The sequence below is a fragment of the Rhinatrema bivittatum genome, chromosome 15 (genome assembly GCF_901001135.1).
Source record: "Rhinatrema bivittatum chromosome 15, aRhiBiv1.1, whole genome shotgun sequence".
NCBI classification, from domain to species: Eukaryota; Metazoa; Chordata; class Amphibia; order Gymnophiona; family Rhinatrematidae; genus Rhinatrema; species Rhinatrema bivittatum.
Genome location: NC_042629.1, coordinates 24,321,232 through 24,346,425, shown reverse-complemented (window position 1 = coordinate 24,346,425; position 25,194 = coordinate 24,321,232). Strand labels below are relative to the sequence as shown.

The 25,194-nt window shown below is 46.2% G+C and overlaps 1 long non-coding RNA gene across 1 annotated transcript in view; it reads left to right on the top strand.

Annotated features, from left to right (window-relative positions):
• LOC115076875 overlaps positions 1 to 3,863 on the top strand; it is a 39,811-nt gene extending 35,948 nt beyond the window's left edge. Inside the window, exon 3 of the long non-coding RNA XR_003852891.1 lies at positions 3,603 to 3,863. This is a non-coding gene — a long non-coding RNA (uncharacterized LOC115076875). The remainder of the gene's footprint in view (positions 1 to 3,602) is intronic.
• Positions 3,864 to 25,194: the final 21,331 nt, after the last annotated feature.

Genomic DNA, 25,194 nt, shown 5'->3' with positions numbered 1-25,194 from the left:
GTTCCTACCCTTCACTACAGGGGGGACGCCCCCGAGGTTCGCACCTTGCTGGTACAAAGTCTGGAGCGCGTGCGCGCCCTTACGTCATCAGGAACATGGCGGATCCGTAGCATCATGCCAGCCCGGGGATTCCAGGAAGAAAATGGCGAAGAGAAGCCGCAGCCACATCTGTCCGTCAGAGCCGAAGGGAGTCGCCACAAGGTAGAGAGGGTGGAGCGAGGGCGAGAATAGACACGAATGCAACAGTGGTTCCTTGGGACAATAATATAGTGTTGGAAAAACTCATGCACCCACCATTTGAACACTCCACCTCAATTAAATTTCTGACATGGAAAGTATTATTTCTAGTAGCTGACAATCAGCAAGAAGAGTCAGTGAGTTACAAGCCTTAGTTCACTATTCTCCATACCTACAGTTTTACCATGATAGGTCACCTTGTGAACCAACCCATCATCTCTCCCTAAAATAGTCTCAGCGTTTCATTTGAACCATACAATCACCTTACCCATTTTTTTCCTGAAGCCACATGCTATGGAAAGAGAAAAAACCCTTCATGCCTTGAACTATAAAAGGGCTTTGGCTTATTATATTCAAAGGACTGTCTCTGAAATGTAGTTCACATCTGTTTCTTTCTTTCAACCCAAATGCGCTAGATTTGCCAGTCTCTAAGTGAATGTTAGCAACTTGGTTATTCCAGTGTATTACCTTCTGTTACTCAACTGCTAACGATAAGCTCCCAGATGGTGTGAAGGCACATCAAATGCGAGCCACGGCAACTTCCATTGTTCACCTGAAAGATGTACCAATTTTGGATATCTGCAGAGCAGCCACATGGTCCTCGTTGCACACCTTCACATCACACTACTGTCTCAATCAGATGCAGCAGTGGGAGAAGCAGTATTGCGCTTCACAACCAAAACTTAAGCTGTCCACAAACTTTATTAATTTCTTCACACACGGTTGTCCGATTTATACATGACTAGGAACAATCGGAAGGAACAGTGTGCTCTAGAATTCACAGCTGGGGACTCCCAGAGAGCATGGCTAATTCATCTTGCTCTATGGGAATAAAGCAAGTTTGCTTACTGTAAAGGTGTTTTCCATAACAGGATGAATTAGCCATGCGTCCCCACTCTCCTCTCTGGACAGCTCACACTCTGACTCTATCTCTGTCCTATTCTTTCTCTATTTGCTGCATGCTTATGCTTTAACTGAGTGGGGGAGGGGAATCACGCGGGAACAGCTGCGCAGGTGCACAAAGTACAGCTCTATATTCTTTGATAGGATGCCGCATCGGGTTGCCTAGAAGGACATCCCAGAGAGGCATGGCTAATTTATCCTGCTATCTACAGAAAACACCATTTGCCTTTCTGTAACTGTAATGTTACCATCCTCCTGAAGTTAGGATGGTAACATTGGCACTGTATGAAAACCAGCATCCATTGACACATTCTGTGTTTAGAAAATCAGGCCTTACCCCTAGATTTATCAAAATGCTATAAATATAGCAGAAATAGCACCTGCGATAAAATTAAAAAAAGGGGGGGGGGGAGGGGGCATGGTTAGGCTAATTTCCCTGCTCCTGCATCATAGAAACATAGAAATCACGGCAGAAAAAGACCAATCCACCCATCCAGTCTGCCCAGCAAGCTCCCACACTTATTTTCCCATACTTATCTGTTTCACCGACCACCAAGTTCAGGGCCCTTGTTGGTAACTGTTTGATTCAAATTTCCTGCCACCCCCTGCCATTGATGCAGAGAGTAATGTTGGAGTTGCATCAAAGGTGAGCATAAAGCTAATGGTTACGGGTAGTATCAAGCAAGTTACCCCGATGCTTGTTTACCCAGACTGCACAGATCCATGCCTTGTTGAATGTTGTCTGAATGTAAATCCTCTTTTCCACAGGTAACTTCCACAAGGTGCTATAAATGTATCACACCCATGTGATTTTTCACTCCATGTGCTGATTAATACACTGCGTTACTGGGGAAAGGTTTTTATCGCATATGCTGTTGGGACAGGAGAGAGAGAGAGCCTTTACATAGGTTTGGGTGAGTTAGGTTTCGGGGAGGGAGGGTGGTTTTACATACACAGGAGGAGGTCCAAACAGGAAAGTACAATGCACTTTCTACCTAGCTAAGTAGAGAGTGTATTGTACAAATCCACTCCTCTTGTATCTTTCATCAATTGAAATGACAGAAATTCTTCAGTGATATGTACTTTCCTGTTCGGACCTCCTACTATATATATAAAACTACCCCCCAAAAACCACCCTATCCCATTCTGAGTTAAAAGTGCCCCCTCTTACTGTGGTATAAATAGAGCGTGACATATTGATGCCTATGTAAAGGCATTCTCTCTCTCTCTCATGTCTCATTTGCATACTAATGTGCATTGTGCTATTTACTGCGTGCATTAGGGCTTTAATGCTAGCGTTAAGGCTCTAGCGCAAAATGATAAATGACCCTGTTAGTTTGTAAGCAGTCTGGAGACGGGGAGCTAACTATTGTACCTGAATGTAACTTACCTTGAGCTACCAATGAAAAGCATGTAATTAGATTCAAAATTCAAAAAAGTGTACAAAATCCTCACAGCCAACATACTAAGCTGTGATTTATTTTGCACGGTGTGCTGTTGTTTTATGCTTTTGCACGTTTTAATGCATGTAGGGCTCGTTTGTGTGGGGGAGGGGAATAACTGAATCTCTGATGTAGTAAACTTTAGCGAGTAGTCTGCTGTGTATAGGATAAAGCATAAGCATTGGCAAGTTAAATGTAAGACATTGATAAGACAGGCTAAGAGAAAATTTGAAAAGAAGTTGGCCATAGATGCAAAAACTCACAATAAAAACTTTTTAAAATATGTCTGAAGCAGAAAGCCTGCAAGGGAGTCAGTTGGACCGTTGGATGATCAAGGGGTTAAAGGGGCACTTAGAGAAGATAAGGCCATCGTGGAAAGATTAAACAATTTCTTTGCTTCTGTGTTTACTGAAGAGGATATTGGAGAGAGACCCGTTCCGGAAAAGGTTTTCATGGGTGATGATACAGATCAACTGAACCAAATCATGGTGAACCTGGAAGATGTGGTAGGCCTGATTAACAAACTGAAGAGTAGTAAATCACCTGGACCGAATGGCATACACTCCAGGGTTCTGAAAGAACTAGAAAATTAAATTTCAGACCTATTAGTAAAAATTTGTAACCTATCATTAAAATTATCCGATGTACCTGAAGATTGGAAGATGGCCAATGTAACCCTGATATTTAAAAAGGGATCCAGGGGTGATCTAGGAACTATAGGCTGGTGAGCCTGACTTCAGTGCCGGGAAAAATCGTGGAAACTGTTATAAAGAATAAAATCACAAAACATTTAGATAGACATGGTTTGATTAGACACAGCCTGCATGGATTTTTTTGAAGGGGTGAATAAACATGTGGACAAAGGTGAACCAGTAGATGTGGTGTATTTGGATTTTGAGAAGGTAAGATTGGTAAATTTAAATGCAATTTAAATTATAAAAAAGGCCCGATTTATTCTTGGCTAAACAAAAACCATGTAGAATCTGGATCGAAGTATGTCACCTTTAACCTTACAGATAGTTCTTCGGGAAGTGACGAAGAAATTCCTTCTGGGGAATTCAGGAACAATATGTGCAGAGGTTTCGGATACCGTGGGAGGAGACATGGCATGCGGACTCCCCAGCAAAATGAGTGGAAGAAACTGAGAACAAGGTTGCAGTTTCCGTCTCTATACCTACCAATGTAGTCCCATATCAGCATGACAGAGACTCTTTGGTAAAGCGAATGAGTGAAATTAAAGATAGTCACACTCTCTGAGTCTCTGCCTGATAATTCAGCAACAAATACATACATCTGAGTTTTCCCATATTCCGCAGTCATTAACATTTTGGGACATTCACTTTCAGAAGTAGAAGAAAAAGTATTTAACGGTTTAAATTTTGTTCCAACAAATAAACATGACCCTTTTCAGTTCCATTGTGATTTCTTTAAGTTCATTCGGCAATTACAATGCAAAGCCTTTTTTCAAAATATGCCAGACACGTTAAAGGATTGGCCGCAGAATGTATCACTAGTTAAAAAGAAATCTACTTGGAGCCCCCTTTCACTGGGAGATCCTATCATACTACATTCCAACGATTGGTCCTTCGAGATATAGAAGTTCTGGAAGAACAGCAACAGCATACATTTTTTTTTCAATTTTACACATTAGGAATCGATGGCACTTCGACAGCTACGGCTTCGTAAATATATTATAATCAAGCCTGCGGACAAAAGTGGCGCTGTAGTGGTACTAAGTGAAGTACAATATAAACAGGAAATAATGCGCCAACTATCTGATCCCCACTTTTACCAAGTGTTATTGAATGATCTTACACTCAACATTATGCGAGAAGTAGAAGAATTGGCACAAGTAGGCTTTGATCAAGGATATCTTACTCATTCTGAGTTTGAGTTTCTTATCAATAAACATCCTTGTATTCCAGTATTGTATATTGTTCCCAAAATCCATAAATCCCTTACTAACCCCCCTGGAAGACCTATAGTTTATTTTATTTATTTATTTAAATTAATTTATATACCGGAGGTTCCTGTATAATATACATATCACCCCGGTTCACAAAGAACAGTAACTATCGCTACAAATAGCGGTTTACATAGAACAGAATAAAAGAAGTTTTACATTGAACAAAAACAAAGTAATAAGTTTTACATTGAAGTCAGCATGTGTAAATTTCTGATTAACAAAGGAAGAAAAAAATAGATCTGAATAACTCGTTGTGGGCTTGAAAAGACTTTTCTTCGTGTTCTTGGCTCTAGGGGAAAGCTTGTTTGTAGTGTCAGTGAATGACTCGGTATTGGAACCGGGCTCAATTTTTTTGGATAAGATTCTACAACCTATAGTTCCTTTGGCTCCATCATTCATAAAAGACACCTCAAGCATGATTCAATTCTTTGAAACGCTACAAGTTGAACCTGACTCCATTCTAGCCACTCTAGATATACAATCGCTTTATACTGTTATTCCCCAGGATCATGCAATAAGTCCTGTCAATAAAGTATTACTTCAGAGACCTATACCACAACGTATTCCTTCAGACTATATCATCAAATTATTGGCAATAGCTTTGGGTAAAAATTACTTTGCTTATGATGGCCAATTTTATCTCCAAATTTGTGGAACAGTGATGGGGGCAGCGATGGCCCCCAACATTGCCAATATCTTTGTAGCAGATTTTGAACAATCCCATTTGACAGATATGCCATGGACACAACATCTGATCTGTTGGAAGTGATATATCGATGACATCTTCTTTGCCTGGCATGGACAATATCCTCTTTGATGGCATTCTACCAATGGTTGAACACATTATTATCATCATGTCTGAAATTTACTATCACTTATGATTCATCTGAGATCGTATTTCTGGACATCTTGATCACCAAGCATACTAATTCCCTCCAGACTAGTATATATCGTAAGCCTACAGAACATAACAACTTACTCCACTTTGACAGCTCTCACCCGACAGCTTTTAAATGTAGTCTCCCTATTGGACAGTTTCTAAGAATGCATTGATTATGCTCAGAAAAGGATGAATATAAAAAGCAGGCTAAGGACATGGCCAATTGGTTTTTGGATAGGGGCTATTCTCCTTCATGTAAAAAAAACCCGGCATATCGAAGAGCCTTGTATAATCACTGAGAATATTTGTTTCTAAAACCTACATCTAAGGGGGATTCGAACCATCTCACGTTGGTATTGAAACATTCGCCAATGGCTGCAACTATCAGTTGTGCTGACAAGAAACATTGGCGTTCTTTCCAGGATATTAATCCAGTGTTTTCAACCTACTTACATATAGCCTATTCTCGTGGACGTAACATAAGGGACCAAGTAGTACGATCAAGTGATTACACTCCGGTTCAAGAATTTAGTGAGAGTAATTTTGTCAATGCAGTTTATGCCAGATGAAGCTCTCTACTGCGGATTTACATATATTCAATAATTACAGAGTGCCATCTCTTGTGGAATTTTCATGCAAGTCCACCTTTGTAGTCTACTGTATCGTTTGCCCGTGCAACCTTAAATATGTAGGTATGACACAACGAACTGTTAAGGTCAGGATGACTGAACACAAAAGTCGCTTCAAAACTCATAAAGAGGAGGCACCCCTGGTAGATCATTTCTTAAAAGATGACCATGATTTTAAAGACAGCAGATGGACCGTATTGGAAAAAGTATCAACACATTGGAGAGGTAGCAATCGTGCTTTAAGATTGGCACAACAGGAACAGAAGTGGATTTACCCACTAAATACAGTGGCCCTGTGGGGTCTTAATAAGGAAATTGAGTGGACTGTTTTTTCATGATTTGAATGCTTTCACATGGAAACTAATAGATACGATAGTCACGTTCATTTACGTGCTGTCACGTGAAAGATTAAAAAATTTACGCCCTTCCGGCACCGTTCAGTATGCCGTTGAGATATCCATACGAAATGTCGGCCACTTGAGTAAGTCTCCATTTTTAACATTCTATTTCACATTTTATGTTGGGATACACATCATTTTCTATTTTGTAGAAGACATCTATGGGATTAAAAGATACTCTTGGGACTAAGTGTTTATTGAAAACAGAGAACCGTGGAAGTATCTATTGCATATGATGCCCCTGAAGCAGCTCTAGCAAAACATGGTATAGTGTCGGGCTTGGCAAGACTACATTCACTGACAAAAGGGGAAGTAAAAATCTTTTTATACTTTATCACATTGAGAAAGAAAAAGGAAATAGGACCGATGATTATATAAGAACCTAGAGATTTGTTACTTGAACAACATTATGTTCTGATAACCGAAAGGGTGGTATGAAGGTCCCATTTACAATTTAAACTTTTTTCCTTCACTATTTTAATTTTTGATGCTTTCAATCCGTGTTTCTTTAGAATTTAGAATAAACTACAGTCATGGCACATTGCCCTGGATTAATACCATTCTTATTCATAATCTCTAGAGGTGGCAGCAGTGAGCTGGAATGCCTGGCTGGGCTGTAGTCCCTCAGATACTGGAACAGCGATCCCTGGAGGCTGAGCTGTAGAGAAACTGAAATATAGTGAGTAGGCAGGGTATGCAGAGTTCCTGGACAGAACCTGATGGTAACACTCACACAATGTCTCATAGAAGCCCAGGAGCTGGAATGAAGTAGGCCCTCGAGGAGCAAGTACCTGGTTCCAGGGAAAGCTCTGAGAGAGCGATGGTAACTCACAGATTAGTAGGCAGCGATGACTTCCAGTTAGAAGTGAATTCCGAAGAAGTCCGGGAACGAGGGCCCTCGAGGAGCGAGTATCGGTTCCAGACTGCAACCTACAAAGTAAGAGAGAATGAGGCCCCCGAGGAGTGGGTACCCCTGGTTAGTCTGAGGAGGCAGAGTAGCGTAGATAGAATGAATCCTTATCCTTGCTAACTCGAGTTGTTAGCAATTCAGAGACCTTTAAATATCTGAAGCGGATGACGTCATCTCAGGGGGATGCCCCTGAGGTTCGCGCCACTTCTGGTACTTGAGGTGGGGCCGCGCGCGCGCCCCTAGACATCAGGTCAACATGGCGGATTGCAGCGTTGGGCCGGTCCAGGGACGCTGGACGAGGTCGAAAGAGAGACGCTGCGGCAGCCAGCCTTCCATCAACCCCGGTGGGAGTCGCCAATGCGGTAAGGTGGGCGGAGTGGAGACATTGGGCAACGACGGTCGCAACAGGTACATCAGCCTTAGATCTCTCCGGCACAGCACCTTTCCCATGCCTACCACAGGCTCTGTAATAATCTCAATATCCAGCACTGCTGGTGTGGCCTGTGCCTATACATCCAGCCTCCTAGATCGCCCGCTTAGCATGCCAAACAGCCTGGCTTATTCTATCACTGTTTGAAGCCATGTGTGGCTTCAGTTGACTGTAAACAAAAGTAAGGGACACCCATTGCCATGCCCCATAGACAGCTATTGCTAAACATGAGGTCTAGATGTCCGAAAGGCTCTTTTAAGGCTGAAGCCTATGATGTCATCCAAGGGCACCACAGCCTGTTTCCCATCACAGGCCCTTAATTTGAGCTTCCGGTGCATGCGTGCCCGAGGAGAGCAGGGCCGATATGAGGATGACGACGTCTGTACCGTGTGAGTGAAGCCTGCTGTTGCGTCATTCATGGGTGAGTACGCTGGCTTGTGGGGATGACCTGTGAGCTGACAAACGTAATACAAAAGTTTTGATTGTATATGCCTTCACACCCCTGGAAGCTCCTTTTGTGGCAATAATGGCTATGAGATGTATAGAGTAAGGGTCTATACTTTGCACAGCGGATGGTACAGTTTTTGCCCATTCTTTTTGGCAGCTCAAGCTCTTTCAAGTTAGTGGGCATCATCTGTGGCATGCAGTCTTCAAGTCTTGCCAAAGATTTTCTATTGGATTGAGGTCTGGGCTTTGAGTGGGCCACTCAGATGTTCACTTTCTTCTTGCTGAGTCACTCCATTGTTGATTTTGCTTTGTGTTTAGGATCATTGTGCCTACTGAAAGGTGAATTTTCTCCCCAATCCCAAGTCTGTGGCAGATTGGAACAGGTTTTTCTCCAGGATCTGCCTGTACTTTGCACCATCCATCTTTCTTTTCCTTGATCTTCACAAGCTTCTCTAGCATTGTTGCTTTGCAGAGGCCATGACATTGCCACCACACTATACCATAGGGTGATGTGCTTAGCATGATCGCCTAGCATTGAGACGAAAAAGTTTCACTTTGGCTTCATCAGACCAGAAAATCCCCTAAGCAGTGCCTCTTAAGCTTTTTTTCACAAAAACCATGCAGCACATCAGCTTTTCTTCTGCAATGGCTTCCTTTTTGCCATCCTTCCATATAGGTCATATTTGTGGAGTAAACTTGAAATTGTTGATCCGTCAACATTTTCCCCAGTCTCAGCCAGAGATCTCTGTCGTTATGTTGAATAATAGGCCCCACAGAAACCTTCCTCAGCAGTTTCCTTAGCCCACTACTACTGATGTATGAAGGATCGCCTGATCATGGCAATGTCTTGATGTTGGTAGCTATCCTTTACAATGATGGACCTGACAGTGCTTCAAGGGATATTAAAACACATTGAAATTTTCTTATATCCTTGCCCCAATCTGTTCTTTTTTTGAATATCATTATCCCAGAATTCTTTCAGCACTCCTTGTTCAGCATGTTTTCACATTTGATTCAAATTCACCTCATACAATAGAATCAGCTTGATTCTTCAACTGGGACTATTCATACCAGCTCAGCTGCTGTGATTGGTCATAGGTGGGCTCTGTTTAACTTATTATGGACCTTGTTAAAGCAATTTTTTGAATTGGAGCTAATTTGGGTTTGCTTTGATGAAGGATGTGAAGACTTATTAAATCAATGTTTTGATTTGTATTCTTCATTACTTTTGGAATATTTCTATAATAGTTCTTACACAATGAAAGTGTAGACTTTTGGAATATTTCTATAATAGTTCTTACACAATGAAAGTGTAGAGTGTTTTATACAGATCAGTGAAGCAAACTCCTACTTTTAATGCATTTTGAATTTTTTAGACCGCAGAATGTGAAAATGTACAAGTGTGGGAAGAGTTTTGCAAGCTACTGTATTCTGCGTGCACAAACTATCTTCTGTGCACAACAGTTTGTGCACATAAAAATATTTATGTACATTGCATACATCTTCTCTGCACATAAACAATGTTTTACTTGCAGAAAATGTGATTTTTGTACACATTGGGGTGGATTTAAAAAATTACATGGGGAAAAATTAGCATATGCACATACAATTATCTGCTCGCATACATGCTATTTTATAAACATAAGTGCTTATTTTTACTTTCAGGAGCACATATATGAATGTAAAAATGGGGTGATTTGGAGCGTTCTAGGGCAAGGCCAAAAGTTATGTGCATATGTTGCTATTTTAAAAGACAGGTACGTAGATTTGCCAATTTACATAATTTTACACTTGCTAATTATGCGGTGTAGGTGATAATCGTGTTTGTTGTGTAGTACTGACTGGGTTGGAGGTCAGTTTGAACTGGAGGGAGCTCAGGCTGAAGAACCAGGTAGGTCATAATGACGAAGGACTGGGCAAATTGGTGGAGTAATTGATAAAACTGGTAATTTCACTTACACACGCATGTTTTAAAATATACCGATTTACATGAGTAAGTCCCACTTTATTTTTTGCGTGTAGAATATATGCATGCACAATTTAAAAACAGGTAGGAAAAGTACACACTTCCAGTATATGTATTCATATGTAAGCATACATGTGGATGTATGTTGCGGACTAAAGGTACCATAAAATACAGTGATACCTCGGTTCTCGAACATAATTCGTTCCAGGAGGACGGTCGAGAACCAAATTGTTTGAGAACCGAAGCAATGAAACCCAATAGGAAATAATGGAAACTGGATTAATTCGTTGCAAGCCCCAGAAAATGCCTATTTACTGGCCTAATTTGTATATAATATGTAGAAAAACATGAGTCTCAACAAGAAATAAAACATTGGCAGCCTTTATAACAGCTTTATTCTTAAGGAAAGTAGAGATGGTTGATTTTGGCACGCCATACTCAGCAGACAGATCCGAAACACGTGTGCCCTGTTCATATTTGGCAATGATTTCTTTCTTCAGCTCAATAGTTGTTCTCACAGCTTTCCGCTTACCTTTGTCTGCATTACCACTTCTGGCTTTCTTTGGACCCATGTCTAAGGGTTAAATTCAGTGTAAAGCGTGACTCTCTCCACAAAGCGTGACTCTCTCTCTGCACTCACACTGATGACGCAAGCAAGGCGCGCTGGGCCGAATGAACGCCATTCGGCTCAACTCGGCTCATCTCGGAAGTTCGAGTTCCAAATATTTGTTCGGATTCCAAGACAAAAGTTTCTCGAATCTCCTGGTCGAATACCGATTTGGTCGAAAGTCAAGGCGTTCGAGAACCGAGGTATCACTGTACCATTGTAAATCTGCATGCAGCCATATACATGCATATATGCCGTTCCTGTACGTACCCGGATCAGTCCAGACAGTGGGTTGAGCCTCCTTTCCAGCAGGTGGAGACAGACTAAAACTTGCAGGATGCCCTATATCAGGACAGAGCCTATCCTCTCACCATTCAGTATTCTTCTGTCTCCAGCAGGTGCAGCATCTCCCCTTCGGTTCTCTGCTGTAGGCTAGTCAGCCTCTTCTTTCTCTTTAGGTTCAAGCAAGTACTTCTTTTGGTTCTTGTTTTAAAAAAAAAAAAGGATCTCTGAAGGAAATTTCTGCCTTCTTTAGTGCCTTTCTGTTTTTTGTGTGGGAGACGTCCGTCTCCCAGCTCTTGCCCGGCTCAGGGGGGCTTGTCCCCTTTTGCAGGAGGGGCTTCCCTGCATAGTCCTGAGTCCGTGGACGCTTCCAGGTGTGGGGACCGACGCTCTCTGGGCCTCGTTCCCCCTCTGGCTGCCGAGAGGGTTTTGAACCCGCTGCTGCGCTCAGTAAAAAAAAAAAAAAAGTTAAAAGGTGTTAAACTTTCAATAAGTTGCAGGTACTCACCTACCTCTAACTTATTTGCAGCAGTTTTTCTGGTCAGAGTAGGGCTAGAACCGGCAGTCAGAGAAGCAGAAGGCAGCAGGTTCCCGTCTGCTCTCTCCTGCTGTGCAGGCTGTCAATCAAGCTTTTTTTCAACTTTTTTTTCTTTAGCCGAGGTTTAGCTATGTCCCGGCTGACAGCCTGTCTTTCTTGTGGACTGTCCTCTTCGCGTTTTTCGCGTCAGGGCCTCTGCACTGCTTGCCTGCCGGGTGGGGAAGGTCCCTCCTCGGCAGGACAAGCAAATTTAGCCCGGGGCTCCACTCCTCCCGGCATGGCTAGGCCTTTCCCGGGCCGGCAGAGCCCGGGAACGGCCGCCATCTTGGATTTTTCATCTGGGCCGATTTCAGTGCTCCCTGGGGCTGGGGGGCCGGATTTTTTGATTTAATCCCCAATTTGGCCCCCGCGGGTCCCCAGGAGGGGGGTCCTGACCTTCCCTCGCCCCCTCTCTCTCTCCCCCCCCCCCGGCAAATCCAGGGTCCCTTTTTCCGCGGATTTCGTCCTCCTCATGCACAAATCTTATCTAGCTGGCCTGCATGAGCTGGATGAAAGCCCCCCCCCCGCCAAAAATCCCTCGTTCAGCGCCGTTTACCACTGGACCGGCCGCGGAGCCTCAGGGACCGGTTCGGGTGTGGGTGGTCCCGGGGGTGCCCCCCCCTTCCCCCGGTGTCTCCCGGGTCCTCGGACCTCGCTGCTTCCTTGGATTTGGCAGATGCCCCCCCCCTAGAGGGGGATGACCCCAGAGCCCTTCGTCTTTTTCGTAAGGAGGAGTTAGAGGCCCTCCTCCCTTTTGTTTTGGAGGAGCTGGGTCTGGAAAGTCCCTTCGTGGATAATCTCATGGCCTCACTCCCTAAGGATATGAACCCGGTTTTGGGAGGGCTCCGGGCTCCGGCCTCGGCCTTTCCCTTCCACCCCATGCTTAAGCTCCTTATCCTGCGGGAATGGGAGGCTCCTGAGGGTGCGCTCCGGGTGGGGCGTGCGATGGATAAGCTCTATCCCCTCCCGGAAGAGGGCTTGGAGCTGTTGCGATATCCATCGGTGGATTATTATGTTTCTGCAGTGGCCAAGCACACCACGATTCTGGTAGAAGGTTCCACGGCCTTGAAGGATTCACAAGATCATAAGCTGGAGGCACACCTGAAGCGCATCTTTGACGTCCTAGCCCTCGGGGTTCGGGCGTCTTGCTGTAGCAGTCTCATGATGCGGGCGGGCCTCCAGTGGGTCCAACAGTTACTCTGCGCCCAGGAGCTTCCGCCAGGTGAGGCAGAACAAGCCGAATGTCTGGAGGCGGTAATTGCTTACGTGTCAGACGCCCTCTACGATTTGGTCTGTGTGCAGGCGAAGGCGATGGTTTCGGCAGTGGCTGCCCGGAGGCTCCTTTGGCTACGCCACTGGTCGGCTGATCAGTCCTCGAAGACCCGGCTGGGCACGCTTCCCTTCAAAGGTAAGATGCTCTTTGGCGAGGACCTCGACAAGCTTATGGATTCCTTGGCTGACAACAAGGTCCATAAGCTTCCAGAGGACCGCCCTAAGTCTTCTCGGTCCTTCGTGGCCTCTCACTTTCGTTTCAGGGGTCAGCGTCGCTCCGCTTCTCGCGGGCGGGGCGGTGCTGCGAGGGGGTCTTTTCGTGCTCAGTCCTGGACGCTGTCCTTTCGTGGCAGGCGGCCTTTTCGCGAGGGCCAGCCCGTGCGTACCACCGCTAAACCTGCCATGCAATGAAGTTCAGCTGACCTATTCCTCGGTCCCTTACCTTGGCGGATGCCTCTCCCTGTTTTTCGAGGAATGGGTCAAAATCACGTTGGATCAGTGGGTCCTCGACATTATCAGAGACGGGTACGCTTTCGACCTCGTCAGGGAACTTCCAGATCTCTTTCTGTTCTCCCCTTGCGGCCGGGCCAAGAGGGACGCTGTGGTCCAGACTCTGTCCAAGCTTCTGGATCTGGGGGCGGTGGTCCCAGTCCCAAAAGGGGAAATTGGCGCCGGCCAGTATTCTATTTATTTCACCATGCCAAAAAAGGACGGGTCCTTCCGCCCAATCCTGGACCTCAAGAGGGTCAATCGGGCCCTCAGGATCCCCCACTTCCGCATGGAAACCCTACGGGCGGTCATTGCGGCGGTCCGTCCCGGAGAGTTCCTTGCTTCCCTCGATCTTGCAGAAGCATATTTTCATATTCCCATCCACCGCAACTACCAGAAGTATCTCCGATTCCACATTCTCAACCAGGATTTCCAGTTTCAAGCTCTCCCCTTCGGCCTCGCGACCGCTCCTCGCACCTTCACGAAGGTCATGGTAGTAGTGGCAGCGGCCGTGCACCGGGAGGGGATTCTCGTCCATCCCTATCTGGACGATTGGCTCATCAGGGCCAAGTCGGAGACCTCTTGCCGACGGGCGGTGGATCGTGTCTTAGAGCTCCTTGCCTCTCTCGGGTGGATAGTGAACTTTTCCAAGAGCAAGCTTCAGCCCTCCCAGGAGTTGGAATTTCTGGGAGCACACTTCGACACCCGAGTAGGCAAGGTATTCTTACCTCGGGCGCGAGCCCTCAAGCTGATCGATCAGGTCCAGAATCTGATTGTGCTATCTTCCCCGACAGCCTGGGATTATCTCCAAGTCCTGGGCTCCATGGCTTCTACCATCGATCTGGTCCCCTGGGCCTTTGCTCATATGCGTCCGTTACAGAAAGCTTTGCTGTCTCGTTGGCAACCAGTGTCGGAGCAGTTCCACGTAGTCCTTCCGTTCTTGGAGTCTACTACCGACGAATTGCAGTGGTGGCTGTCTCTTCCTCATCTCCTGCAAGGGATGCCTCTTCAAGCTCCACAGTGGATGATAGTAACCACGGACGCCAGCCTGTTGGGCTGGGGTGCGGTCTGCCTTTCTCAGTCCACCCAGGGGACATGGTCCCAGACTCAGTCAAGCTGGCACATCAATCGACTGGAAACTTTGGCGGTCCGCCTGGCCCTTCAGGAGTTCTTTCCCCTGATCCGCGGCAAGGCGGTAAGAGTCCTGTCCGACAACTCCACCACAGTCGCCTACATCAATCGCCAAGGGGGCACTCGCAGTCCCCTGGTAGCCTTAGAAGCCAGCCGTCTCCTCGCTTGGGAGGAGCGTCACCTACAGTGCCTTGCGGCTTCTCACATCGCCGGAAAAGACAATGTTCAAGCCGACTTCCTCAGCCGGCAGTCGCTCGATCCGGGAGAGTGGGAGCTCTCGGACGCGGCCATGGCTCTGATAGTGGACAGGTGGGGTCCTCCTCACCTCGACCTCATGGCGACTCTGCGCAATGCCAAGGCCAATCGGTTCTTCAGCCGCTGGAGGGAGCAAGGCGCAGAGGGCATGAATGCTCTGGCTCTACCTTGGCCAGCGGACGTCCTTCTGTACGTTTCCCCCGTGGCCTCTGGTGGGGAAAGTTCTCAGGAGAATCGAGCTCCACCGGGGACCGGTGATTCTCGTCGCTCCCGAGTGGCCACGAAGGCCGTGGTTCGCGGATCTCATCAATCTAGCGGTGGACGGGCCCCTGTGCCTCGGTCATCTCCCTCGTCTCCTCTGGCAGGGGCCTGTATTTTTTGACCAGGCCGATCACTTCTGTCTTGCGGCCTGGCTTTTGAACGGCGTCGCCTGAGGCGCAAAGGTTATAGGGAGGAGGTCATCTCCACCCTGTGCGAGCCCAGAAGCAGTCGACTGCTCTGGCCTATGTGCGCATCTGGAAAGTTTTTGAGTCCGCGTGTACGGAGGCGGGTGTCCCTGCGCGCTCCGCCTCGATTCCTTTGATTCTTTCTTTTCTTCAGAAGGGTCTCTCTAAGGGCCTCTCCTTCAGTTCTCTACGCGTTCAAGTCTCGGCACTCGGCTCTCTCCTGGGTCGAGTGGACGGTCATGCCTTAGCAGCTCACCCTGACGTGATTCGTTTCCTGAGGGGCGTTAGACACCTCCGCCCCCCCTCTCGGGCCATGTGTCCGTCGTGGAGTCTCAACCTGGTCCTTCGTGCTCTCTGTGCGGCTCCCTTCGAGCCTCTTCGCCACGCTACACTCAAGGATCTTACTCTAAAGACTGTCTTTCTGGTCTCTATTTCCTCTGCTCGCCGTATTTCCGAGCTTCAGGCGCTGTCCTGTCAGGAGCCCTTCTTGCGTTTCTCGGATTCCGGGGTTTCTCTCAGGACGGTTCCTTCCTTCTTGCCTAAGGTTGTCTCCGCTTTTCATGTCAACCAGTCGATCGAACTCCCAGCGTTCTCTCCGGAGGAGATTGCGGGTACGGCGGGTGGCGACCTTCGTCGGCTAGATGTGAAACGAGTCTTGCTTCGCTATCTCCAGGTCACCAATGACTTCCGGGTATCAGACCATCTCTTCGTCCTTTGGAGTGGTCCCAACCACAGTAAGCAGGCTTCTAAGACCACGATTACACGGTGGTTGAAGGAAGTCATTTCCTCGGGGTATCTTTGTCAAGGTCGTCCGCTTCCTGAGGGTCTGAAGGCCCATTCTCTGCGTTCTCAGGCTACTTCGTGGGCGGAGAGTCAATCTGTCTCCCCGCAGGAGATTTGCAGGGCCGCCACTTGGACGTCTCTGCACACTTTTGCTCAGCACTACCGTCTGGATGTACACGCTCTGGTGTTCGGTTCCTTTGGGCGGCAAGTGCTTCGAGCGGGACTGTCTCAGTCCCACCCAGTTTAGGGAAGCTTTGGTACGTCCCACTGTCTGGACTGATCCGGGTACGTACAGGAAAGGAAAATTAGTTCTTACCTGTTAATTTTCGTTCCTGTAGTACCACGGATCAGTCCAGACGCCCTTCCCTGTCTGTCTTCTGTCCTCTCGAAGTTTGTTTTCTTGCAGGTCTGCAGATTTTCATATTTTCCTTGGTGCAAGATTACTGAGCATTTACACCGGAAGCGTTGGTGGTTATTTTATACCAAGTTTATGCAAGAGTGTATAGGTATACCATGCTTCTACATTAATCTATGGTTGCTCCATTGAGCTTTTTGGTTACTTGCTTGATCCTATTCTTGGGTTTATTGATTTATGCTTTGACATACGTTATACTGAAGAGTGAGAGGATAGGCTCTGTCCTGTTATAGGGCATCCTGCAAGTTTTAGTCTGTCTCCACCTGCTGGAAAGGAGGCTCAACCCACAGTCTGGACTGATCCGTGATACTACAGGAACGAAAATTAACAGGTAAGAACTAATTTTCCTTTACATGCATGCAACGTTTTGGCTGGCTGCAACCGGCCCGCAACTGGCCGCACTCACATCCAGTCCTCCATACCACTGCCAAAGCAGAGATACCATCTGCCTAGTTCCCTGGGGTCTCCTAGGCATGTGTGCGCGGCACCTCTTAAAGGCCCTACAGCGGGAAACTCTGCAGCCGGTGCTCCATGATGACGTCAGCAGCCTGACTATTTAAACCTCTGCTGCGCTACTCTGTCTCGCCTCGGCAACAGGTGGTCCTGCATCCCATCCAGTGCAAATTGCTTTCATTCCTGTTTGCCTTTGTTGTGCTTCTGTCTGCCTTGCCTCTGTGTGCCTTGTCCTGTCTTTTTCCCTGGTGTTCCCGCCGTGCCTTGGTCCCTGTGCCTTGTTTTGTCTGCTCGATTTCTGGTTCTGATCTCTGCTTCGGAAACTGATTACTCTTCTGGACTGCTGCCTGCCCTGATCTTTAGCCTAGACCTCAACCTGCCTTCTTGCCAGCCCCCTAGAACCCAAGAGCTCAGTCTGCATGGAACGGGGCTGGTACAGGTGAAGCTCCAGCCTCTAATCCTAGTAAGAGTGATTCTATCAGCTGTCAGCATGGGGCCTAGTAGGATCGCTTGCTAGGTTGTGTCAACTATGCCACAGCCCAAGGACTTGCATCTGTGACAACACAGAAGTTTAAAAGTAATCTTCTCTGTCTTTTATGTGCATAAATTCCAAATAAGGTTCCTGCTCTACAACTTCAGGTTTAGCCTCCTAAACTAATTTTAACTTTACTGCAGCTGTGGCCGGGAGTTAGGCCTTCGTGTCCTTCTGCATCGGGGAGCAATGGCAAATGCCTTCATTAACTTGGGATTTAAATGGAGGAGTACTAATTTGTACACGTAGTTTTTTTTATGCTGATTTGTTTGTGCGCACATTTTTTTGTGTGCAAAACTTGATGCATCCAGAATAAAATCTGCAAACAAAAAACACATGTGCATCTTTATTTATTTATACATACATACAGCTTTTCTATACCGTTGTGGAGAGAACTATGTCTCTATCTCTACGGTTAACAGAATAATAGTAAAAAAACTATTAATAAAATATAGATTAGAATAAAAATTACATTAAATCAATCAATACAAAATTAAAATATAGATAAAAGTAAATACAACAGTGCATGTAACCTGGCATATATTATTACAACCAGGCCTTAGATTGCAAGCCTCTGGGACAGGGAAATGTCTACTCTACTTGATCCATAACTCATTTTGAGCTCAGATTTGAAAAGGTGAGTTGAATGTAAAAAGGAATAAGAATCCAAAAAGGGGTCGAACGCTAATCACTATGACTTCAATCCTAGCAAGTCAAAGAAATGCAGATTGACTGCAGGTGTAGAGGAAATGGAAGCAGAGGCGACACAGCTGAGCTGTAATTACACCAGCCTTTTCTTTAACCATTAGACACAGTGCTCACTGTTGCCACTGGGGTGCGCCAGCTCTTCAGTTATGGCTCATATTCTCCAGTCAATGAAATGCCCTTGATTTTGTTGGGAAGTGAAAGTCCTAACAGCATCCCTTCCTTTGTGCTGGTGATCTGCTGACTCTCGCCTTCAAACATTTCATAGTCTTGGGCAGAAAGTACATATTAATGTATGTGAAACTCATTAAAATAAAAGCAAGGAATGTCGACTCTACTTTCAAAGCAGCAGCATTAGCAAAAATGTTCTTATGTTCTCCTACCTTATTGAATTGTGAATTAAATATCTTTTAAGATGGCAGTGCTAGTCAAAATCTCCCAAATATCATCTTGTGTATTCCTTGAAACTGTTGTGTCCTAGTTGTCCTTTCTTTTTGTCCTATAATTATTATTATTTTTACATTTTCCCTTTGGAATAGAAGGCTGTAAACCAACGTAATCTTTAATGTTGGCAAATAAACTGCCATATCAAGCTCATGTCAATTCTGTCCTAAGTCACAAAGAAAAGATGTATTACTTATAATCAGCGCCCCTGGTCTCCCTTGATGCTATGGCAAAGGCTGTGGCAGATTGACAAGGCTAGGGCTAGGGCAGGACGTGCATGGGCATGTACCTTACTGTGCCCACCCATGCGCGCTGATTGACCGACAGTAGGATGAGGAGAGAAGGTGTCTTGGGCTGAATTGTCCTCCTTTGCCACCTGAGACGCTATTCGGAATATGAATTGTGCAGCAGCGTGGCATCCTGTGTGGTTTAAACCATGACTCAGGACCCAGGCGACAGAGGAGGAGAATGTGCCTTGAGTAGCTGCTACTCTTCTCCTCTAACTGTCGACTGATCAATGGTGGGGCAGGAGGAGGGAGAGAAGAGGGGGGAGAAGTGAGAATAAGTAGGGAAGAAGGAGGAATGCAAAAATTGATGGGAGGAGGTAGAAAATTGACAGGGGAGAAGGGGATTGGTGCTGAAGGTGCCAGGTAGAGAGGGGGAGTGAGAAAGGGAATCCTTATTCTCCATTTCCACTTCTGTCTTCCATCCTCTTTCCCTCTCCCCATCGTGGATCGTCTCCTTTTCTTCTCTGGTGTCTGATTCTTTCCTTTCTTCCTTGCTTCCCCCATTCCAATGCCTATCCCCCTTCCAGCCTTGTTAAACCAATCATTAAAATGTGTTTTCCTGCATCCAATAAACTTCAGAAAGAAGAAAATAAATTATCCAGACACACAAGAGATTGGGAAATAATTATTTTTATAAAGTAAAATAGCTTTATTCAATATGCAAACCAATGCAAATTTATGCAAATGTAAAAGTCTTGCCAGCTAATCTCTGAACAGTATTCTAAACAATTTTCTAACTTTCCACAGACTTTACACCCTAAGCAGCTGCAGACTAGGGGCTGTGCTTGTAACGAAGCATATTGGGGTACAATCAAGCCTATGATTTCCATTTCATGTGTGGAGATAACCTGTCCTGGAGTCATCTAGGAGCTCTCTCTCATAAAAATAAGTGTGAGAAGGGTACATTTGCTTGCTATTTTAACCTGGACTGAAGCCTCCCTGTGGAGTATGGGGGGGTGGAGTCAAAAGAAAAAGGCGTGTGGAAATAAAGGGCAACAAAATATTATTATTTATTTGACTAAAATATATATTTTTTTAGTAGCCAGCATTTGTATTAGAAGCAACAGTTATGTCATTTACTTTGTGAAATAGCAAAGAAAATGTAACCTGACTAACCCAAGGCGCTGTAGAATAGCGCTATCAAAATGTGGAATGCCACAAGGTTTAGTTTCAAAAAGCGAAATATTGAGCCATCCAGGGCTCCTGTACAGAATACAGGTAAAAAGAGTGATTAGCTGCAGTAATTCTGAAGTATAATCATTAGTCTCTACATAAACGTTTCATTTAACAAATGTAATTACTCTTCTTTTTCACTTTTTTCCCCTTGCCCTGTCTTCCTCCATTAATTCCTTCCTCTCTATCACCCAAGAACATAGGAGAAAGTTATTTTTATGTGGTGGGGGGGGGGGGGAGAGTTGTTAAAAACTCTGGTATCAGAGTGATAATATACAGATTTTTGGCACAGGGTATATTGGTGACTGGTTTGTCTTGGAATACACAAAAGCAATTCTTGGTTGGGTCAGAGAGAGTGCATGCAGAGAAGTTCGTATTTTTGTATGGTTTGGCATTGACCTCTGATACATGACTTTTGGCAAAGAGTTTTGGACCTCAAGGAGCAGCCGATGGAAACTGTCCCCAGAAACCTTGGCTGGGTTCTGCTAGGAGCAAATGTCAATGGAGTAGAACAGTATTTATTTCTAGCAGTACGAGTAATCCTGAGAAATTGGAAAACTAGCACTTGGGAGCAATACTCCCCTATTGAAGGGAGTAGAGTTCCCTAAAGCTAGTCAGGAAATGTATTAAATTAGTTCACCCAGAAGGCATCATCTAATACTGTTTTATTTGTTGATCTCTATTTCCACTAATGCGATGGCCATGCTACTTTATCCAAAATGAGAGTGGAAACATGAACTTTAGAAATGAAGCAGTTGCTGCAGTTAATATGACGAGCTCTCTTTTTACAAGATCTATGGTGAAACTTTTAAAACTGGGGCTTAATATGTTTAAGGAGAAATTACTACTTAACTGAATTTCCTTTTAATGAAGACAGGTTAATCCACAACCAGTGGGTTATGCACCTTTACCAGCAGATGGAGACGGGGCACAGCTGATGTCACTGTGTATGTATGTATATAAATATGTGTATATATATATATATATATATGTATATATGTATATACATATATACACACCCCTGCACTGACATCAGCCTGCCAATATTCTCTGCAAAAGCCAACTGTGGACAACTAAACAATTCATGATTGTAACTATTATCGGACAACCATTCAAGCACTCAGTTAACAGGAAACATTGAGTTCAGACAAGAAGTGTTTTATCACTAATCTAGAGACTGGATCTGACACTTAACAGTAATCCCCGGAAACGCAGTCACTTAGGAGGAAAATAGCACCACCATCCGGCAGCCAAGAGCAAGAAGGTGGATTAACCTGTCTTCATAAAGAAAAGGAAATTATCAGGTAAGTAGTCATTTCTCCTTTCTTAGCATTCAGACAGATTAATCCACTACCAGTGGGATGTACCAAAGCCTCTCCTGAACAGGGTGGGAGGCTGCCCGCAGTCCAATCAACACTGCACGTGCGAAGGCTGCGTCCTTCCAGGCTTGCTCATCCAGGCAGTAATGCCTGGAAAAGTTGTGTAAGGAGGACCATGTCATAGCTCGGCAAATCTTGATAGGAGACAACAATTCAATCTCTGCCCATGTCACTGCCAGAACCCTAGTGGAATGACATATTCCACTAGGGTTCAGCATCTACATACGCAGCCGTGATAACCTTAATCCAGTGCAGTGCTTCTCAACAGGAGTGTCGGGACACACTAGTGGGTCGCAAGGTTACGGAAGGTGCGTCACAGACCCAGCAGAAGGCTGCTCTTTCCTCCTCAGTCTGGACAGGAGTTGGCTGATTTCTCCTTTATTGGGTATGAGAGGAAACTACTCTTGCTTCCTTCTCCTCTTCCTGACCCAGTGGGAGGTTATTCCCTTCTCTTCCACCCACATCAGAGCGAGATATCACCAACCCCCATTCATAAGGGCCTGGCAGAACACAAACTTTTATCTTCTTCTGCCTGGCCTGGCAGTAAGGCTGCTGATGCTCTCTTCACCCCATGGGGCCTGTACATGAAAGCAGGAGCATGAGGAAGAGAGGTGCGTGCTCTATAGATCCACTGATGACTTCCGCTGCTGCTGCCTCATCGTCTTCTTCTTCTCCTCAATGCTTCTTGCTCTCATCTGCTGCTGGTAAAATGGGAGGGAGACTCTGGATTATACTGAAAGCTTATGCTGACTGGAAACCAAGAGGAGGGGGAAATATGCTGGGCAGGAAGGCTTGGGAAGAAAGGAGTTCAAGAGTCTGCTGGATAGGAGGGGTGGGGGAAAGGAGATTGGGGTTGCTGGGTAAGAAGAGGTGGAGGAAAGAAGGGCTGGGGGCTGTTGGGTAGGGAAGAGAGATGGAACTGGAGAGAGAGATGGAGATGTGGGGCCTGCTGGGTTGGGGGAGAAGGGAGGTCAGGGGATGCTGAGCAAGCAGGGGTGGGAAAGAGGTAGTCAGAGGTGTGCTGGGTAGGGAAGGGGAGAGGGAAGGGCAGGGAGAGTTGAGCAGGGGAGAGAGGCGGAACAGGGAAGACGATGCAGAGGTGGGGGTGTCAGAAATGTTGGACAGGGGTATGAGCATGTGAAGGAATGATTGAGTAGTTGGGAGAAGTGAGGGGTGATGGAGGCATAGAGAGGGGTACAAGAGCCATAATATGTCAGTTTTGAGAATATGCATTTCTTCTATCTTTGAACTTTGCTTAGTGTAGGAGGAAATATATTTCTGTTTCTAGTTCTCTAGTTTTGCAGTGCATGCAGAAGGTCTTCTTGGGATTTCCATTCCAGTTTTTGTTTCCACATTTGTAATTTGTGGTATATTATTCTGTATTAAATGGAGGTAGGTCTGTCTGTATTTGTATGTGTGTGAATGAGATGAGGTACTTTACTAGCAAGAAGGGATTTGTATCAGTTTTATTTGTTGTATTTTTCCCATCGATAGCAGGGCTGAATTAGCCATGCTGTCATGGGAACTGTCAATCAGGCCTGGGAGGCGGAGCTTCCAAAGCGATGTCAGAGCTTTGTTCTGAGGCTGTGCGTGGTTTCCCGTGCTCGGATCAACTCTCCTCAGTCTGTTTTATCCGCGCGCGGGATCGCACGCGGAGTTCCAGACCTCCTCAGTTTGTAAAAAAATAAATAAATAAATAAAAAGACGAAGAAGGACAGGAAGGACCCTCGACCCTCAGGCTTTAAACCTTGCGCCTGTGGTAAGGTAATGTCCCGGACGGATGGACACGACAGGTGCTATTGGTGTCTGGGCCCAGACCACCCGATAGCCACCTGCTCCCACTGTGGAAAAATGTCTACACGGGCGCGTCTGCAGCGAGCCGACAATATCGAGGCCCTCAAACTAGGCCAGGTTGGATCGTACGCCCCCCCCCCCCCCCCTCCGAGGCGCGATCATCGCCGGGACTGGCCTCAACAGCCCCTCCCCAGCAGCGTCGAGTGGCCTCTGTTCAGCCTTCTACCTCCAGGCCATCCCAGACAGGACACTCGTCCAGAGACGTCCAGAGGCAGGGACCCTACTCGGGACAGAGTACAGAGTCAAAGGGAGTTGTCCGCGTTGATGAAGTGGCCGTCAATTGAGCCCGGGGCTCAAAGGCCTTTGACGCAGAGTGCCACGGCGCAGGCCGTGTCTACCCCCTTGATCGACGTGCCACAGACGACGCCATCTGTACCATCGCGTCCACCGGCGCATGCGTCGACAGTGCTGGAAGAACCAAAATCGTGCCGGCAGGGGAGAAAGACTGATACTTCATGCATATCCAGTATAGCTCTCTGCTTCAACGGCAGGGGAGAAAGACTGATACTTCACTTTCAATGCATATCCAGCATAGCTCTCTGCTTCAACGGCAGGGGAGAAAGTCTTATACTTCACTTTCAATTCATATCCAGCATAGCTCTGTGCTTCAACGGCAGGGGGAATGAAGAAAAATGGATCTATATACAGACAGCAACCAACAAGGACTGAATTACATAGTCTGGGTAAACAAATAAGCATGGGTGTAGCTTGCTTATTGCGGCGGTTACTACCCCTAACTAATTAATCTAGATATTTCACTTAGATGCAGTTCCAACACTGCCCTCTACATTAATGGGGGGGTGGAAGGGAAACAGAACCAAAAGGTTACTAAGAGCCAAGAGTAACAGATAAGTATGAGAAAAACAAAAAGTGCGAAACTTGCTGGGCAGACTGGATGGGCCGTTTGGTCTTCTTCTGCCGTCATTTCTATGTTTCTATGAGTCGACGCTGACGCATCGATCGACACCAACTGCATCGACACAATCGATGCATCTCACCGCGTCGACACATCGACGCCCAAACAGGCCTACTGAGTCGGCCTCAAAAAAAGACCACGATGCAATCGGTGCTGGTAATGACGCACACCATCGCTTCTGCAACACTACAGCCACAAGTACCTTCTGTGGCCCCTAAGACAAGGAAGAAGGCTAGGGATCGCCATTCTATTGCCCCTCAACCTTGGAAGAGACTTCCCATGGAGAGGGATTTCGGCCCTTAGATTTTTCGCCGGACTCCAGCAAAGACCTAGTTCCGGTGCCGACTCCGCGTTCTCCCTCCTCGTCCTCCTTATCTCTCAAGGTCTACTCGGACATGTCGATCTCTCAAAAACTCGCTCTAGCGGAAACGGTTTACAAGAACTGCTTTCAAAGAAACGGAAGGCATTGGACTCTCCTCACACCCAGGATACTAATATGCACCCTCTGGACTTTAATATACTATTAGCGGCATTGCTGCGCCGGGGCACAACACACCGACCGGTCATGCCTCCTCAGACACAGGAGGCTTTTTCCACTGTACCGCTGTGGCGGGGTTTTTTGAAATCATGCAAGCCCATCTACAAGTTGCTGGTCAGTTCTCCAAATACAGCACCGTCGTCTCCGCAATGATCGGTGCAGGCCTCACCAACACCTTCACCACCGACTCCGGTTAACGTTCCCATCCCCATTACAGTACCAACACCTCAGGACTTTCCTTCCCATCCCGCGTCACCTACGGGTCACATTACAACTCCTGACTCGTCGACGGGATATCCCTCGGAGCCAGAAGAGCAACCTGCTGAACCGTACTCTCCGCACGAGGACCTTATCCAAAATTCTTGGAAAAAATGGGAAAGGTACTCAGTCTCAATATACAAAAGATACCAGACCATAGAGCTGACACCCTAGGATTGGGATGCAAAAG